Here is an 18,064-nt window from a genome sequence, read left to right on the forward strand (position 1 = left end):
AAACTAGGGAATAGAGGAGATGAAACACAAGTCATTCAGTTGGAAAGGTGGCAGAGCTGAGACTTCAACCCACAATTGTCTTTTCACCACATTGTATACTTAGTGGGTATGGGTAAGTGCCTACCTATCCTTAAGGCCCAGCTCAAATATTCCCCTGCTCCAAGGAGCTGCCTTGAACCAATGTGTTGGTCTGGATTCTACATCACCCATCAAGGAGGTTAGGTGGTATTGCATGTACTAAAGTGAGCTTCTCTAGCAAACTGCCTGATTTTGAACTCCATCTGGACAAGTTACTTAACTCAAGCAAGCCTCCTCATCACAAGAGACTAGAATAGAACCTAACTAATAAAGTCACTTTGAGGATTAAATGAGATAATCCATGTAAAGCATTTAATTATAAACATTTGATAAATGTTAGCTATTATTACTATTCATATCAATGTCTTCTTCTTTGGTATACTGTGAGATTCTAGGAGTAAAAGGAACCTTATATCCATCTTTAGTTGAGCAAAATATCTTATTTCCTAGCTCTGCAATTTTGAGCAAGTAGTCCCCTCTATACCAATTTCCTCTTACAAAATGATGATAATTACAATACCTATCTTATAGAGTTGTTATGGAGATTAAACAGGTAAATAAATGTAAAGCTTATTAACACACAGCCTGGCATATACTAAGTGCTAAGAAACATGAGAGGCAGGCCTTAGAGATGTGAGTTCAGTTCCAGGCCACCGTAATAAAGCCAGTATCGGTTTCTTTTTTCTCTTTCAAATCATTTTAATAACCTGGCAGTGATTCAAAGTATGAAAAGATGATTCAAACATCTTCCCTTTAAAGAGGATGCTACCATAATTGCCTCACAACAAGCATGATCAAAGGCAAGGATGAGACCAGATTCAAGAAGCAAGAGCTGTAGCAAGACTTCAAGGCTCACAGATTGAAGAGCATGGTTTCAGAAAGTCTTCTGGGGCTAGCAGGCGGCATAAGGGATATGAGATTTTAAGAGATCCTCAGAGGACAGGCCGAGGTTGCTGGGTCATGAGTACCTTGAAGCATTTCTTGATGGTGATTTCATCTTGAGAGTATTTGTCGTCCAGGGAGAATTGAGCAGGATAGGCCCAAAGGGTCTGTTGTGCCATAGAGTCAGGCTTCTTCAGCATGTAGACCTGGTCTCCCTGCCCACTGTGGTAATACTGGAGTAATCACAGCAAAGCCTAAGCTTTCAATTTCCTCCGCAGCTACCTCTAACTCATAAAGCCAGTATCTTAATAAAGCAAGTCACACAAACTTTTTGGTTTCCCAGTACGTATAAAAATTATGTTTGCACTGTACGTAGTCTATTAAGTGTGCAGTAGCATTATCCTGAAAAAAATAATATACATACTTTAATTTTAAAATAATGCTGTTCTACTATATAGCACGTGGAACCCTGCTCAATGTTATGTGGCAGACTGGATGGGAGGGGAGTTTGGGGGAGAATCAGTTCAGTTCAGTTCAGTCGCTCAGTCGTGTCCGACTCTTTGCAACCCCATGAACCACAGCATGCCACGCTTTCCTGTCCATCAGCAACTCCCGGAGTCCACCCAAACCTATGTCCATTGAGTCTGTGATGCCATCGAACCCTCTCATCCTCTATCGTCCCCTTCTCCTCCCGCCTTCAATCTTTCCCAGCATCAGGGTCTTTTCAAATGAGTCAGCTCTTCGCATTAGGTGACCAAAGTATTGGAGTTTCAGCTTCAACATCAGTCCTTCCAATGAACACCCAGAACTGATTTCCTTTAGGATGGACTGGTTGGATCTCCTTGCAGTCCAAGGGACTCTCAAGGGTCTTCTCCAAAACCACAGTTCAAAAGCATCAATTCTTCAGCACTCAGCTTTCTTTAAAGTCCAACTCTCACATCCATACATGACTACTGGAAAAACCATAGCCTTGACTAGATGGACCTTTGTTGGCAAAGTAATGTCTCTGCTTTTGAATATGCTGTCTAGGTTGGGGAAGAATGGTCACAAGTGTATGCATGGCTGAGTCCCTTTGCTGTTCACCTGAAACCATCATGGCATTGCTAATTGGCTATAACCCAATACAAAATTAAAGGTTTTAAAAAAATTAAAAATTCAAAAAAGAAATAATGCTGTTAGGAAACTCCCTGGCAGAAGGATGCCACACTTTCACTGCTGAGGGCACAGGTTTGATCCCTGGTTGGGGAACTAAGATCCCATGGCATAGCCAAAAATAACAAGCAAAAGTAAATAAATAAATAAAGTAACTAAGTAAATAAAAATAATGCTGTTGGTACACTAGACCTGGGTTTCAAATATTTATTCTTTGCTAACTAAATTGACAATGGGAAAAATAGCAAATTAGTCTGTAAGCCTCAGTTTCTTTATGTATAAGATAAGGGTGATAAGAATACTAATATCACAGGGTAGTTGTGAGGATTAAGTGAGATAATGCATGCAAATGATTTAGCAGAGTACTTGATACATTAAAGATTTTAAATACATTTTAAAAATAAGTATATTAAATAAATTAACAGTGTTGGAGAAATAGTGCCAATAGACTTGCTCAATGCCAGGTTGCCAAAAGCCTCTAATTTGTAAGAAAATGCAATATCTACAAAGTACAATACAATGATGTACAACAAAATCATGTATACCTATAATTCTTCTTTATGCTTTCTTATACCTAGCTCAGTGCTTGGGACATAATAAAATAATAATAATCTTGACGCCCTCCTCCAGGGGATCTTCCCGACCCAGGTATTGAACCTGAGACTTATGTCTCCTGCATTGGCAGGCAGGTTCTTTACCACTAGCACCACCTGAGAAGCCCCAAGTTTGATGAGATTCAGTGAAAGAATAAATAAAATTCAACCATTGCCTTTTAACCTCCATCCCCTGAGTTTCACATCGTTGTTTTTCTCATTCCACCTGTAACAGGTGCTTAATTAGTCTCTGGGGGCTTCCCCAGTGGCTCAGCAGTAAAGAATCAACCTGCAATGCCAGAGACGTGTCAGGAACCATGAGTTTGGTCCCTGAGTCTGGAAGATCCCCTGTGTAGGTAATGGCAACTCCAGTATTCTTGCCTGGGAAATCCCATGGACAGAGGAGCCTGGTGGGCTACAGTCTATGGGGTCGAAAGCAGTCGGACACAACTGAGCGATTAAACAACAACAAACTAATCTCTAGTGATGTCAGTCAACTCAGTTATGGAAAATCCCAATGCATCTTTGAACTTCAGATGTGTCCCCACAATATGAATTAGGTCCTATAAAATCCTGCTAATTGTGACTTAGCCATAATTTTGGCTAAAGTTTAACCTGAATGCTGTGTCCACAGAAGCACCAACTTCCCACCTCCCTGTAGATATGGGCTCCCCTGGAGGAAGCAAAGTCATTCAACAAACATAGGAGCTGGAGACACGTGTCAATTCCGCTTTTCTAGGCTCTAGAAACAAAGTTCCAGTGTGTGGGTCCAAGGACTGAGGTATTCTCGGCCACAAGCTCCAGGACACAGACCTTTGAGAGGAGGACCATTCAGGTACTGTTTGTAACAAGGATACAGCAGAGAAACTGAGGCTCAGAAAAGCTAAGCAATGTGCCTAGGGTCACACAGCTGGAAAGCAGCCAAGCTAATAATCAAACCCAGATCTCTTTGTCCTTGAGCCCAGGCCCTGGCCAACCATCTGCTCATAATGCTGGCCTCCAAGAGATCTTATGAACATTCAAAACGATAGTATATAAAGTTTTTGGCACGGCTTAGGCATTCAAAAAATGTCGTCTTCTGCTGCTTTTGCACAAACCCCTCTCTAACCTCTTCTCTCCTTCATTTTGCCATGCTAAGATCAAAAGATTTTGCATAACAGACCTCAGTTGAAATGCCAGGTCTGCCACTCACCAGCTAAGGCAAATCATTTCACCTTGCCAAGCCACAATTTCTTCTGTCAAGTGTGGGTATAATGTCTATAACAGAGGCTTATGTTGAGTCAGGGAAAGAAGGGGAAGTTTACACAGACGTGATAGGTCATCAGTCACATCAAAAAGAGTTTATTAACAAAGCATCCATGGGAGCAGGATCTACTGGGCTGACTGTCTGCTACATTAGTTCCAAAGAAAAACAACTGGAAATCCGTAAGCAGCAACAAGCAATCTTGGGATTTCCCTGGCAGTCCAGTGGCTAAGACGCCATGCTTCCATTGCAGGGGGCATGGGTTCAATCCCTGGTCTGGGGACTAAGATCCCGCATGCCACATGGCATGACCGAAACAACAACAAAATAGTAAGAGCAATCTCATGGAAATGATAAGATATAAAGTTAATATTTTTTTTAGAAACCAGTGCCTTCCTATATTCAAAACCCTGCCAGTTTGAAATTATAATAGAAGTAAACATCTCAGTTATTCCTGCAACCAAAAACGTAAAAATATCTGGGAACAGGAAATCCCTCAATAATATGTGAAGTGCTATCAAAATTATTTTTGAGAAACATACATATATATGGCAGATATATGTTATTTATATATAAGGCACATTATAAGGAAAATTGGGCTTCCCTGGTGTCTCAGCAGTAAAGAATCTGTCTGCAACGCAGGAAAAAGAAACCCAGGTTCAATCCCTGGGCCAGCAAGATTCGCTGGAGGAGGGCGTGGCAATCCATTCCAGTATTCTTGCCTGGAGAATCCCAAGGACTGAGGAACCTGGTGGGCTGCAGTACATAGGGTCACAGAGTCAGACACGACTGAAGCAACTTAGCATATATATATGCTTAGAATATATTCTTAGAATATGTATATTCATATATACATTGGAAGGACTGATGATGAAGCTGAAACTCCAGTGCCACTTGATGCAAGGAACCAACTCATTGAAAAAGACCCAGACCATGAGGCTGGGAAAGACTGAAGGCAGAATAAGAAGGGGATGACAGAGGATGAGATGATTGGATGGCATCACCTGGCATCCCCAACTTGATGGACATGAGTTTGAGCAAGCTCTGGGAGTTGGTGATGGACAGGGAGGCCTGCTGTGCTGCAGTCCATGGATGGCAAAGAGCTGGACACGACTGAGCGACTGAACTGACTGAGACACATATACATGCACCAGGCTTCCCAGGTGGTAAAGCGGTAAAGAATCTGCCTGCCCAGGCAGGAGATGCAAGAGACGTGGTTTGATCCCTAGGTTGGGAAGATAGTCTAGAATAGGAAATGGGAACCCACTCCACAATATTCTTGCCTGCAAAATCCCATGGACAGAGGAGCCTGGCGGGCTACAATCCAGGGGGTCCAAAGAGTCAGACATAACTGAGCAATTGAGCACACACACACACATATAATATGTTCACCAAAAAACCTTGAAAATGCTTGGATACATAAAGAAGTATAATCTCTACCTGTGATATTAGATTTCTCTATATTAGTCTAAATTTTAATGTAATGCCTGTGCATCATTTCTGCATGCCTGCGTATCACATTCACACACCATAATAATCTTTTCATAACTCTATGTCACAAGTGCATTTCTCTCTGGAAGGATACACAAGAAACTGGACACGTGTTTACCCCCAGAAAGAAGAACCAGGTCACTGGGGAGAGAGGTGTACATTTGTTTTCTACAATATGGATTCTTTTTACATAAATTTAAAATTTTGTCCTTGAGCTATGTATTACCTCTCCAAAAAAATGTTTTGAAAAAAGAAAAACAAAGTTGAAAGAGCATTCTGAGCGCAATGAAGCCTAAACCTGTGGACAGCCACCTTTCCAGCTCTGTAGTAGGGAGCTATGTGAGTCGGGGCAGGTCTCAGCCTCCCTGCCTTCTTGGTTTCTCGCCCTGTCACACAGCTGTGTGGGAGCGGATCTCAGAACTTGTGTCCCCTCGCTTTGCATCTGACGTCTTTCCACCGCATCCAGCTGCTTCTCTGTGAGCACTGGGTTTGGAGGATGGTAAATAGCCACTTTGCCTGGAACACACACACACACACGAGACACACAGAGACAGACACACTCACAGACACAGATATATAGACACACACACAGACACACACACAGACACAGAGACAGACACACACACAGACAGACATATAGACACACGAGACACACATAGACAGATACACACACAGGCACAGACATACAGACACACAAACACATAGACAGACACACACACAGACACAGACATATAGACACACACACAGACACAGAGACACACACACACACTCAGAGACAGACACACACACACACACACACACATGAGACACACAGAGACAGACACACACACACACACACACACATAGATAGACACACACACAGACACAGACATATAGACACACACACACAGAGACACACACACACACACACACGAGCCACACCTAGACAGATACACACACAGACACAGACATATAGACACACACACACACAGAGACAGACACACACACAGACACAGACATACAGACACACACACAGAGACACACACACACATACACAGAATATTAGAACCCTGTGCATGCAATGCAGATTTGCTCCCTTGGGAGCAGAAACCCTATGCTCAGCCCCTCTCTGCCCTGCTCACCTGGAGACTGTCTCATCTCGGGAAAGTTACAGGTTTCATTTTGTCACTTGGAAGCTGCTGCAGCCAGCAAGGGAATCCGAGCTGACTTGGAGCCAGGGCCTTAATTGGATTGGATCCCCATAGAGGCCATCAGCTTCTCACTGCAGCTTGGCCAGGAAGAAATACTGCCTCTCCAACCCCAAACCCCACTCACATACACCCCAGCCAAGATCTTCAATGGCCTATCACCCAAATAAGGCACGATATTCAGTTTCCAATTATTTTCATTCTCCCTTTCATTTGAACAGCTTTTTACTGTTTCCAGACACTAGTATATACTGTATGTATTATGAGTAGTCCCATGTGATCTCTTTATTTACTTATGCCACAAATTTTTACTGAGGGCCTCCTATATGCCAGGCATTGTTCCAGGCCCAGGTCAGACAACATCCTGGTTTTCACAAACATTCCATTCCATTTAGGAAGAAAGATAATAAGCCAATACCTAAGCCAATATACCTATACTAGGAGGTAATAAGAGTTATGAAGAAGAAGAAATAGGAGAAAGGAGATGAAGAGAGGAGTTGAGGGGCAGTGGTTAAGAACAGCCTCTCTGATAAGATGACATTTAGGTAAAGACCTGAAGAAAGTGAAGGTGATATCTAGGCAGTATCTAGTGCTTTAGGCAGAGAGAACAGCCGGCGCAAAGGCACTGAGGCAAGAATTTCCTTGGTGTGTTGGAGGAACACAAAATAGGCAGATGAGAACAAAAGGTCTTACTTGCTGAGGCCTCCTGCCAGTTCGGTGGCTCCTGCCCATTTCCTGCCTGGTGAACACTGGAGACTAGCAGAGGATTTAGAAAAACTTCTTTAGGGGATTCCCTGGTGGTTCAGTGGTTAGGACTTGGTGCTTTCACTGCCAGGGCCTGGTTCAATCCCTGGTCCGGGAAGTAAGATTCCACAAGCCTCCAGCACAGCCTAAAAACACAAAGAAAGAAAGAAAGAAAGAAAAAACACCTTCTTTAGCTAGATAGCAAAAATCAGCTTATGATAAATAGTCCATCTCCAAAAGAAAAAGCTATTTTAAGAAGCTATCCATGGCCAGGTTACCCATAAGGGCAAAAAAAGATTATATATTAATAATTATGTATAATATATTTTATAATTAGATATGTATATACTATATATGTACCCATCTTAATGGTGGCTCAGACAGTAAAGCATCTGCCTACAATGTGGGAGACCCAGGGTTTGAACCCTGGGTCGGGAAGATCCCCTGGAAAAGGAAATGGCAACCCACTCCAGTATTCTTGCCTGGAAAATCCCGTGGACGGAGGAGCCTGGTTGGCTACTATCCATGGGGTCGCAAAGAGTCGGACACGACTGAGCGACTTCACTTATACTATATATGTATATATAATACAGATATATATGTATACATGTTTATATATATATGCATATATATAAAACCACTAATGCATATATATACATGTGTATATATATAAAACCACACACACACACACATATATATATGCATATATATAAAAGAGAACTAATGTTTGTTGGCCAAAAACTGTGGCTATAACACTCTACATTGAGCCTCTGTATCTGAGGAAACTGTGGCTCAGGGAAGACACGAGACTAAGATCACACAGCCAGGGTTTAAGCTCAGGTCCGCTTGTATGCTTGTCAGCCCCTTTAGACCCTACTCATCTTGAGGGCAGGTCCCTGTCAGTTTTCTTAACCTTTATATGACCAGTGTTCAGCACAGGGCCTGGCCCAAAGTTGATGCTTCAAAAATGTTGACTAAACAGTTGAAGATCTGTATTTCCAGACCCTGTTTGTATTCTAATACACCATTTTGTTTCCCTGTCAAAACATGATCCAACCAATCACTGGAATATTCTGCAGCTGTTAAAAATTCCTCAAATAAAACATAGTTCAAAAACCCCCCATAGTTCATCTACACAATGCAATAATACACAGTCCCTTAAAATGGTGTTCAAGGTTGCTGAGAATGAGGCTGCTAATGAGGGTAGGAGCTAGTGGAGTTGGCCATCAGGATGATGGCATTCTGTGCCTGGTGGCCTCAATTCAGGGCCACGCACCTGCTCCCTCGGCCCACATCCCCACTCCTACCTCCACCCCAGCTCCAGCCTCCTAGCCAAGCCAAACATAGCCTGGAGGTTCAGAAATAATAATAATGACCACCGCCATCAGCACTCTTCTTATTATTGGGTACACTGTATACATAGTCTCATACAATACCTACAACCCAAGTCCACTGTTATTATTGAACCCCATTTTGCAGAGGAAGAAATTGAGGCTTAGAGACCTTCAATCAGTTGCCCGAGTCAAATAGCTGGTAAGCAAGGGACAGAGGTGGGATTTGAACCCAAATCGATTCTGACTCCAGACTGCACCACCCCCTCCCATCACCCACAGCCATCATGTGGGCAGTACCCTGCGTTCAACCGTCTTCCCCCAGACGCCTATTCCGCCCTTTGCCTCTTGACCTAAGACCATGGCTATGACCTTCAGCACAGAGAAGTAGCTCTCACCGCTAGAGGTGGTGGCCTCGACTCAGATGAGGTGTCCATTTCCTATGGTCTAAAGGTGCAGAGACAGCCACCTGCTGCCACAGGAGAACGCAGGGGGTGGTCTCCAGCCCCCAGCAGCTTCCCTGCAACATCAGACCAAAAATCGACAATCTTTTCCAGCCACAAAGGTTGATTTGAATAAGGACACTTCTTTCTCATCCTTGGGCAGTCACAGTTCATTTATTTGATACTCTGAGGCCTGAACAATCCCAGTTTTTTAGATCACAGCTGGGTAGCAGAGGAGGCGTTGAACTATTTGAAACGCAAGCCGGCAACTGTATTTTTTCAAAGCTGAGAAGTACCCTTCACGCTTCAAAAGAATAAACACGGCCCCCAGCTCTGAGCCGTGCCAAGTCTCAGCATCCAGAGGAGACCTGCAAGCCGCGGGGCCATGTTTTCCCAGCTGCATCCCACACGCTCAGTCCTCCTCCCTCCATGGTCGGTGGCTTAGTGATACTTGGAGGCTTGGCTGGTTGATCTGTTTGTTTCCCATATCAAACAGCCACTCATCTCCTCAAATAGCACTGTGCTTCCTATTGGGCTGTCTGTATTTGGACCAGAACTGCCAGTATTTGTATACACACAGGGGACAATCCCTAACAGAAGGACAACAGCCATTCCTCCTGAGCTGATCTCAGACATGGCCATGGTTCTGAAGGCTGAGCCCAACTCTTGTTTTTTCCCCCAACTTGGTTTGCCTCTTTGTTTTCAAGTGAAACTCTAAAAGGAGTCCTTTCTTGCCCAGAACCTGCCCATACCCTTCAGCTGCTGAGTCCACCCTGTTAAGGCAGGGACCAGAGTCCCTGGATTCAAATAACAGGGTCAGGTGGGGTAAACATGTCCAAGCCCCACAGAACGCTGATGAAGTATGCTAGGAGAGGCCTCATCCCAGTTTCACGGTGTGGGGGCTGACTGGGACAAAGAAGGTAAAAGGGGACTGGGCACCTCTTCCTGCTGATCGGAAATAAACACTGCAAGAATCAGCAGGAACAGGATATTTACCTGACCTTCAAGTGCCCCCTAACAGATTGCTATCCCCCACCCCGCCAGAAAGGGAGGGGAGATTGCAACTTATACAGTGGAGAAACCAGACCACCCCTTAACCCGGAGATCAAAATGAGCACACTCTTCATTGACACGTACACACTGTTTTATTTAAAATGGATAACCAATGAGGACCTATTGCATAGCACAGGGAACTCTGCTCCATATTATGGGGCAGACGGGGTGGGAGAGGAGTTTGGGGGAGAATGGATACATGTATATATATGGCTGAATCTCTTCCCTCCACCCGAAACTACCACAACACTGTTAATCAGCTATACTACTACTACTAAGTTGCTTCAGTCGTGTCTGACTCTGTGCAACCCCATAGACGGCAGCCCACCAGGCTCCTCCGCCCATGGGATTTTCCAGGCAAGAGTACTGGAGTGGGGTGCCATTGCCCTCTCCGGTTAATCAGCTATACTCCAGTATAAAATAACAAGTTAAGAAAAATAAAAAGAGCACCCTCTCCAAGCAGACAGACATTGGGGGGTTCTTGAAGTGATGTCTGAAGAAGCGCACAGCATCACGTCTGTAAGATTCCAACCGAGAGTGTATGACCCAAATCTAATCATGAGGAGACATCAGACACACCCCGAACGAGCAACATTTTGTAAAACGCTGGGTCGTCTTCAAGATCTCAATGTCACAAATGCAAAGAAAGGCAGGGGGCTTTTCCAGGTTAGAGGGGAGTAAAAAGATGCAGCAGCCAAACGCAGCACATAACCTCGCCCCGGAGCTCGTACTAGAGAAGGAAATACCATACCGAGAGTCACTGCGTCATCGGACAGGATGGCGGTATGCACAGTAATCACAGAATCACGTCAATGCCAAGTTTCCTGAATTTCACGGTCGTACTGTGGTTATGGAAGAGAATATCCTTCTTTTTTGGAAATATGTACTAAAGTATTAAGGGATATGGAGTGTGATGTCTGCAGTCTACTCTCAAATGGTTCAGAAACCATAGTACATACCCTAGAATTAGATGTATATCCATATCTCTATCTAACTTCTATCATCTATCTATATCTAATATCCATCTATTTATCGACCTATATCTAATATCTATCATCTATCTATCTATGAAGAGAGAACATAAAAGTGGCATAATGTAAAAAGTTTGTGGAATCTAGGTGACAAAGATTTACATATTTCTCATATATAAGTAACATATATTTGTATATCTCATATAAATAAGCTTATCAATAATATGAGCTTTCATATTATTCTTGCAACTTTTCTGTTGGTTTGAAATTACTTTAAATTAAAATAAACATCATAGGGGCCCAGAGGCAGGAAACGCTAGATCCCTAACTGCAATCCAGGGGGTTTTTTCCTCTCTCTTGGAATGGCTGAACCAATGGAACTCTTTCTATGATATTTCTCTTTTGAAGGACTTTTTAATGTGTTGGTTGGTTTCCTTTTTCCTAATAGCCAGGAAGACATTCCAGCCTCCCAGATCATCATCTCTGGGGCCACCCCCAAGTCTGGCCATAGGGGCTGGGCCAGCCAGGAAACAACAGTGGTATCGGCTTAAGCACTGGTCTTTCCAGGGATTCTGAGCCTCTGGGACCTGCGCTGGGGAGTGAGAAGGAAGAGGCACTCTTTCGCCCTTTCCAAAAAGTCCCACGTGGTCCCTCCCTTTGCGCAGACTGGTTCGGCACCCTGCCCCCTATTGTCTCCGGTGGACCAGAAATCCGGAACAGGGAACACCTTTTCGTTTCCTGCTTGTCAGAGGCATTCAGAAGACATTTCTCAAGTGCTCCCCACTCAGTTCGTGGCATAAATAGCTGTTGTCTTTTCTAAAGAGGCAATAGGTGTAGTGGTTAAGGATCCCAATGCTAAATTCAGTTGCCTGGGCCCGGCACTGCTAGCACCTGACTTGCTACTCACTTTACCTGCAGCAAGTCTCTCGACCTCCAGGAGCCTCAGTTTTCCTCCTCTGTAAAATGGAGACAACATGCTACCTCATAGGCTCCTACTGAGGAGGACAGATACTACTGACAGGGATCGATACCTCATGGAAAGAGCTGTCCCACGCCAAATACTCAACAAATGTTCATTGTTTATTATTATTATTAACCACAGGTCCTGCCCTCCCAGATTCTGCCAATTGGCCAAGAAAACCACAGATTTAAGAAGAAATATCAGCAAAGCCTGATGGGTTAGGGGAAGTGCACATAATTTCCAGGTGCTATGAAAGCACAGATGAGGGCATCTAACTTAGTCTGGGGTGGAAGACAGTCATCAGAGTTTTCTCAAGAGGCAATGGTGTTTAACACAGATAAAAAAGGACCACTTGCTCTGTGCAAGACATTGTCCTAGGCCCTGTGAACACTGCAAAGTGTAACACAAAATAGTCCCTACGCTTACAGAACTGCGAGGGGAGGCAGGCTCTCTCACAGACAAATAAATGTCAGGAGGTGATGCGCTATGATGAAAAAATGAAAGTTTACCCATCTGTGAAATGGGAATGCTGCAAGTACCTAACTCAAACCCTTGTAATAAGGATTAAATGAAATATCGCTTAGAAGATACCTAGTAGTCCAGTGTCTAATAAGGAGTGTTACATATTGTACATGCTTTGCAAGTGCCCAAGAAATGTTTATTAATATGAACAGATTATTTCACTTATTTAACAGGAATTTTTCAAGATTGTCTTAATATGTACCAGACCCTGAGTGACCATCAGGACATGACCCAGCCACAGGGTTCAGGAAGCTCTTAACAGTCTAGCGGGGGAGACAGATAAACAGGCCATTCCAAATATCATGTGATAAGAACGAGAGTCATCCAGAGTTTACTATGTACCAGGCACAATTTTGAACATTTTATCTGCATTGAGTCATATCATCTTTACAACAAGTCTGAGCTAAGTGCTCTTTTATACATGAGGAAACTGAGGCACAGACAGGTTAGGTCATTAGCCCAGAGTTACACAGCCAGGCCAAAAGTGGCGCAGCTAGAATTCTGCACTAGGGAATCCCAGGGTGGTCCAGAGGAGGGCCCTTAACAGGATGGATCAAGGAGAGCTTCCTGGAGGAGGGTCCACGTAAGACGAGGTTTGCATAATCAGTTGGTATTAACTGTGCAGCGGGGCAGAAGGACTGTTCAGGTTGAGGGAACAGCTTGTGCGTGGACCTGGGGTGAGAGAAGATAGGCTCTTTTGGCACCTGGCCATCAATGTGAGATGAGAGGGTGGAGAGGGTGAAACTGGACAGAGGAAAGGCCGGGCAGGGAGGGCCTTATACTGCCCTAAGAAACGTGGCCAGGATTCCCCTGGTGGTCCAGTGGTTAAGAATCCACCTGCTAATGAAGGGCACACGGGTTCAACTCCTGATCTGGGAAGATCCCATATGCAGTGGGGCAACTAAGCCCATTGGGCTGCAACTACTGAAACCCGAGGGTCTAGAGCCGTGCTCCACAACGAGAAGCCTCCACAATAAGAAGCCCTCGTACCACCATGAATAGTAGCCCGCACTCTCTGCAGCTAGAGAAAGCCTGAGCATGCACAGCAATAAAGACTCGTCGCAGTTAAAGGTTAATTAATTGTATTAATTAAAAAGAAAAGAAATGTGGCCTTGGTGTGGAGGATGCAGTGAGTAGGTCCACGCTGAGTGGGGGAAGAACTCCCCAGCCCCTGCCCCACCTCCAAGATGTCTGGCACCCACTTCATTGCAATCAGCCGCTTGGCTGGGAGACAAGGCAAGTCAGTCTTCCAGTCCCACCGGGGTCCGTCCCTAAGGCATCTCTTAAAAAGCCAGAACAGAGAAGGGGAGGGGGAGCTCAGAGATGGATCCCAAGTATGGTCACCAGGGGACCCAGTGAGGATTTGGGAATTGGGTGTGATTCTTCCTCTTGACCAGGAAAAAAAAAAGAAAAGTTTTTGAGAGGTGATGCAAGCAAATGCTAAAATAAATAAATAATAATTCAAGCAGTCCCAGAGAGCCTACAGCTCAAGGGCAGTCCCCCACCCCCACCCCAGGCTGTCATTTCCCCTCCCCCAGGCTGCACATAGTCATTTTCCTGGGTTGCCTTCCGAAGCCATTCTACACACATCTGCACAGGTTTATGTAGATATATCCTGTGGAAGAACTTTAATAATGAATTTTAATGTTCTTCTTTGTGGGGGAGAGTCCATTAAAAAGTAAAATATGTTCATTGTACAGAGGATTAAAAAAAAAAAAGAATAGCAGAACAAAGAATGAAGCTGCAAAGGCAATCTCTGCTAACATTTCCAACCCAGGATTTCTGCTTTAGCAAGAAAAACAAATAACCTTTGAATGACATGGTAAAAAGCATCTTTGTATTCTTTACCGAGTTCCATTTGCCTCCTCCTAATAGCATGATATTTGGAATAATGAGAATTATTATTATTTCAAAGGAGAGAACGGAGACTCAAAGAACTCAAGTACTAGGAAGGAAGATCTCCTGGCCCTGGAGCTCCTTCCACGTCGGCTCTCCCACCTTCTCCCTGTCTCCCACGCCGCAGGAGGGGGCCCGGCTCCCTGCCCACTGGAGACAAAACCTTCCTGAGCCTTTGTCTGCCAGATGCAGGTGCCCCTGCTGCGGCAACCACCAGCTGCAGTGACTCACAAAACGACGCCCAGGCCTGGTGGAACTTCTCTCTCCCTGCCCTGTGCTGCTCACCCCCTACTGGGATGGGGCCAAGCAAGGAAGGAAAGGGCATGTTGAAAGCACAGGCTTTGAGGTCAGACTGCTTGGATTTGTAGCTCGGGTCTGCCCTGGCCAGTTGTGTGATCTTAGGCAAATTACTTAATCTGTGTCTCACTTTCCCCAGCTGTAAAATGGGACAGCAGCAGTACTTCTCCGTAGAGCTGTGGTGAGGATTAATTGCCCAGAAAGTACACATGCACAGCAAGCACTTGGTAATGTTATCTGTTATTCTGGTCCTCTCAGCCCAGAGGTGAGATGGGGGTGGAGAGGAGCCCTGTGCCCTGAAGGCCCCATCTCACATTCCACCTCCCTCCCCCCAGGCTACTCTGCCCAGGGTCCCAACTTCCCCGAAATCGACAGGTCTTTGCTCATGCTATACCCTCCGACTCTCTTTCCAGACATTCCCGGCTGAGGAAATCTTTCTCATATTTCAGAATTCAGAGGCAAAGCCTCCAGGGATCCTCCAAAAACATACCTCCACCCTCAATCCAAATAAACCTCTTCTTCCTCTGGATCCAACACCACTGGACACTGGATGAGCACACAGTATTGTGTAACCCAGGGCTCCCCCTGTCCTCCAGCTAACAAGGGTCACCGGTTCTTTAAAGTTGCTTCCATACCCCTCCTTATACCTTCCCAACAGAGTCCTCCTCTGGCCAGCACCCCCTATTCTGGGAATGTTTGCTCCAGTTTCAGCTCTGGGGGTGGAGCCAGTGAGGGCTAATACTAGCAGCTCTTGGCACTGTTCTGGTGCTGTTATTGGCCCACGAATGAGCACAAGACATAGCTTGACCAATCAGACTTGCTGTTCAGTCACTAAGTCACGGCCAAGTCTTTGTGACACCATGGACTGCAGCATGCCAGGTTTCTCTGTCCTTCACTATCTCCCAGAGTTTGCCCAAACTCATGTCCATTAAGTCAGTGATGCCATTCAACCACCTCATTCTCTGTCACCCCCTATCCTCTTGCCCTCAATACCTGCTGGTATCAGGGTCTTTTCCAGTGAGTTGGCTTTTCACATCAGGTGGCCAAAGTACTGAAGCTTCAGCTTCAGCATCAGTCCTTCCAATTAATATTCCGGGTTGATTTCCTTTAGGATTGACTTGTTGGATCTCCTTGCTGTTCATCGGATTCTCAAGAGTCTTCTCCAGACCACAATTTGAAAGTATCAATTCTTAAGCACTCAGCCTTCTTTACAGTTCAACTCTCATATGCGTACATGACTATTGGAAAAACCATAGCTTTGGCTAGATGGACCTTTGTCAGCAAAGTGACGTCTCTGCTTTTTAATATGCTGTCTAGGTTGCTCACAGCTTTCCTTCCAAGGAGCAAGCGCCCTTTAATTTCATGGTGACAGTCACCGTCCACAGTGATTTGGGAGCCAAAGAAAAAAAATCTGTCAGTTTCCATTTTTTCCCGTCTATTAGCCATAAAGTGATTGGACCAGATGCCATGACGTTCGTTTTTTAAATGTTGAGTTTTGAGCCAGCTTTTTCACTCTCCTCTTTCACCCTCATCAAGAGGCTTTTTAATTCTTCTTCACTTTCTGCCATTAGAGTGGTACCATCTGCATATCTGAAGTTATTGATATTTCCTCTGCAGTCTTGATTCCAGCTTGCAATTCATCCAGCTCAGGATTTCACATGATGTACTCTGCATAGAAGTTAAATAAGCAAGGTGACAATATGCAGCCTTGACATACTCCTTTCCCAGTTTTGAACCAGTCTGTTGTTCCATGTCTGGTTTGAACTGTTGCTTCTTGACCTGCATACAGGTTTCTCAGGAGGCAGGCAGGGTGGTCTGGTATTCCCATTTCTCTAAGAATTTTCCACAGTTTGTTGTGATCCAACAATCAAAGGCATTTGAGTAGTCAACAAAGCAAAAGTAGATGTTTCTCTGGAATTCCCTTGCTTTTTCTATGATCCAACAGATGCTGGTACTTTGATCTCTGGTTCCTCTGCCTTTTCTAAATCCAGCTTGCACATCTGGAAGTTCTCAGTTCACATGCTATTGAAGCTTAACTTGAAGGATTTGGAGCATCACCTTGCTAGTATAGGAGACGGGAGCAATTGTACGGTAGTGTCTTAGCAACTTTCTTTAGCATTGCTTTTCTTTGGGGTTGGAATGAAAACTGACCTTTTCCAGTCCTGTGGCCACTGCTGTTTTCCAAATTTGCTGGCAAGTTGAGTGCAGCACTTCAACAGCATCATCTTTGAGGATTTTAAATAGCTCCACTAACTTTGTTCTAATGTTTCCTAAGGTCCACTTGACTTTACACTCCAGGATATCTGGTTCTAGGTGAATGACCACACCATTGTGGTTATCTGGGTCATTAAGACCTTTTTTGTATAGTTCTTCTGGGCATTCTTGCCACCTCTTCATAATTTCGTCTGCTTCTGTTAGGTCCTTGTTGTTTCTGTCCTTTATCGAGCCCATCTTTGCATGAAACGTTCCCTTGGTATCTCCAATTTTCTTGAAGATCTCTAGTCTTTCCCACTCTATTGCTTTCCTCTATTTCTTTGCAAGGTTCACTTAAGAAGGCTTTCTTATCTCTCCTTGTTGTTCTCTGGAACTCTGCATTCAGTTGGGTATATCTTTCCCTTTCTCCTTTGCCATTCACTTCTCTTCGTTTCTCAGCTATTTGTAAGGCCTGTTCAGACAACCACTTTGCCTTCTTGTGTTTCTTTTTCTTGGGGATGGTTTTGGTCACTGCCTCCCGTACAATGTTATGCACCTCCATCCATAGTTCTTCAGGCACTGTCTACCAGATCTAATCCCTTGAATCTATTTATCACCTCCACTGTATAATCATAAGGTATTTGATTTAGGTCATACCTAAATGGTTCGTGACATTATACAGGAGGCAGTGATCAAGACCATCCCCAAGAAAAAGAAATGCAAAGAGGCAAGATACTTGTCTGAGGAGGCCTTACAAATAGCTGAGAAAAGAAGAGAAGCTAAAGGCAATGAAAAGGAAAGATATACTCAACTGAATGCAGAGTTCCAAAGATTAGCACAACTAAAGACCTATATATAGAAAACTATAAAACACTGGTGAAAGAAATCAAAGAGGACACTAATAGATGGAGAAATATACCATGTTCATGAATTGGAAGATTCAATATAGTGAAAATGAGTATACTACCCAAAGCAATTTATAGATTCAATGCAATCCCTATCAAGCTACCAACGGTATTCTTCACAG

General features: G+C 44.3%; 1 pseudogene; it reads right to left on the reverse strand.

Annotated features, from left to right (window-relative positions):
• Positions 1-1,010: 1,010 nt before the first annotated feature.
• On the reverse strand, positions 1,011-9,064 carry LOC139185753 (H/ACA ribonucleoprotein complex subunit 3 pseudogene; annotated as a pseudogene).
• Positions 9,065-18,064: the final 9,000 nt, after the last annotated feature.

The sequence above is a fragment of the Bos indicus genome, chromosome 2 (genome assembly GCF_029378745.1).
Source record: "Bos indicus isolate NIAB-ARS_2022 breed Sahiwal x Tharparkar chromosome 2, NIAB-ARS_B.indTharparkar_mat_pri_1.0, whole genome shotgun sequence".
Lineage (NCBI taxonomy): Eukaryota > Metazoa > Chordata > Mammalia > Artiodactyla > Bovidae > Bos > Bos indicus.